We start from the raw sequence: 2,508 nt of genomic DNA, 5'->3' as shown, positions 1-2,508 counted from the left end.
GCTGTGGGAGCCCTTCAAGGTTCCTGTAGGCAGGAAGGACACTGGAGCTGTTCAAGGCTTCAGTGTGCTCTCAGCCCTGGGAGCAACCAGCCACATATTAAATTGGTAGTGCAACAGGAGCCAGCCACAGATTTAGACACTTTGTAATACTTCTGTGGCATATTCCCTGTCTTATCATGCTGTGAATTGCATGAACGTGTGGCTAGGTTACTGCTTAAGCTTTGATTAATCTTGTCTTATGTGTAATGTCTGCCAGGGGCCTAAAAGGCTGAACATAATCCTTGCATGTATCAACAGATGAGGATATTCAAGCAGATGACATTTTCCCCATGTGGCATTATTGAGATGATTAGTGGAATGCTGTGCCTGATACTAGTCAACTTCAAAAAGAATGTAAACTTCAGAATATCTAAAATGCTCTAGGATGTATGTAAAGTTCCAGGATATCTTGTTTAAGCTGCTTCTCTGCAGGCAGATGAGACTTGAAAGTAAATGGAATTGTCTTGCATGTGTATAACTTCACCGTATCAGTTTTGGAGCTCCTGTGTCTTCCATCAAAGTTGTGGGGTCATTTGTGCATCTCTATCAGGTATAAATACATTTATATCTATATAAATACATCTATATCTATACAGTAAAACCTTTATATTGCTGGGAATGCCCCCCCCCCCCCGATATTAGTAAGATTGGCCAAAAAAGCTGGAGTTTTAGTTTCCTTAAAGCAGAATTTTAGTTTCAGCATGTTTACAGCAACAAGTATCTTGGCTGTAGTGAGATGCAGCCCCCTTGTATTCTGTCTTCTATTTAGGGAACATTCCAGGCTGTGAAGCAAAATGGTATCTGGTGTCTTCAAATGGTTGACTCCATTTGCTTCTGAAGCTGTTGGATATAATCGTAAAGAACAGTCCTCTAAAATGTACAATTAATTCATTGTTTTTGTTTAAATGTAACAAGAGAAGAGGTGAGATCTGCACTGTTGCATAAAATAAAGCAGGGGTGTTGCATTCATTTGGCCTTGCAGGCTGGATGAGTGACATGGGGTAGGTCCACTGGCCATGTGGAGTTGGCTAAAATACTGCCCAGAGGGAATATGTTCAGCCCATAGTTGGTCCTGCCTGGCTGAGGCGCTGTCTGGCTTATGGTGCATCCTGCCACCTCCCCCACCTCCTGGGCATGCAGCGGGGCTGGGGTGTCTCTGCAGCTGGATTGCCTTTTTAGGCAGCCCAGGCTGTGGTAGCTCTTTCCAGCTGCCACCACCATGGGCCCCAGCCATGTAGTACTGGTAGGTACCTGTGCGCGCTGCCCCAACCCCGTCCTACCCCTTTGCTGTTTCGGGGCCCTCCTTGCTGTAGCTGCCTGGAGTCCACACCGGGGCTGTCCTGCAGCTCCTCTGTGCTGCCACTGCTGTCCTGCTAGGTGGCCCAGAGATGGTGGTGATGCTAGGGGACAGGAACCACATGGCAGTGTGGGCATGGGCTCTGGGTAGCTGCAGCAAGAAAGGCTCAGCAGTGAGTGGGAGGGGCCACTTTCCCCTCTGCCAAGTAGCTGCTTCTTGGCTGCTGCCACTGCTCAGGGCTGGGGCTGTGCGCTGCTGGCAGTGAGGAGTCATAGGGTTCATAGGCTTCGGGTTGTCGTGTGGTGGAGGGGGTGTTGACCAGCCTGCAGCAACTCCTCAGAACTGCCTATGTGGCCCACAAGCCCAAATAATTACCCGCTTCTGCCATATCAGGCCCTGATCCAGTGCATGTGGCACCTTCCCTGGGCTGGCCTGAGACTCGGCCCCAGCTGGCACAGTGTGTGGGCCAGTAGGGCAACACGGCAAGTGTGGATCATGGAGCTCTGTGGGCCATGTGTTTGATGCTCTTGCAGTAAAGGAAGCATTATATGGTGTTTGCTTACTCCAGTAGCTCTTGGCAATTTTGTGGACAGACCCTGGATGATTATTGAAGTGTTAACATTGTTGCCTGAGATTGTGAAAATGGAAACAAAGTAAGAAGAAGGTTTCTGCACTCCAGGTATCTCTGCTATTGTGATGTCACAAGTCCCCTGCACATTCACTTCTGCAGTTGGTTTTAGTAGTTTGGTTCCTGTTCTATGCTCTGTTTTAGACTACCCCCCCCCCTGTTTTCTTGAAGTCCCTATATTTGATCTGACTATATCTTGCTTCACTGAAAGCAAAACTACTTTTTATTACCTATAAAATATTTCCTCCACATGCATGTTTGGAGCCCTTCAGTTTCTGGCTTATGGTTATTTTTGCACTTTCCCATTCTCCAGTATATACCATCTCTAAACAGTTCATTTATAAGTGTACTTATAACCTTAGACTTGAGAACTTTCAGGGGTTAACAAAACGGTACAGGCACAGATCTGACAGAACTTTGGTTCAAGGAAACTAGTTGGTTCCAGTTACTAATGAAATGAAGTTTGAGGGTAATTTAAACAATGTTCAGAAGTGGAATGGACTTCATAGAAGAGCAACCCCCCCCCCCCCGCCCCCCCCAGCCG

The sequence above is a fragment of the Alligator sinensis genome, unplaced genomic scaffold, assembly GCF_000455745.1.
Source record: "Alligator sinensis unplaced genomic scaffold, ASM45574v1 scaffold712_1, whole genome shotgun sequence".
Classification (NCBI taxonomy): domain Eukaryota; kingdom Metazoa; phylum Chordata; order Crocodylia; family Alligatoridae; genus Alligator; species Alligator sinensis.
Note: the sequence above shows the minus strand (reverse complement) of the source record.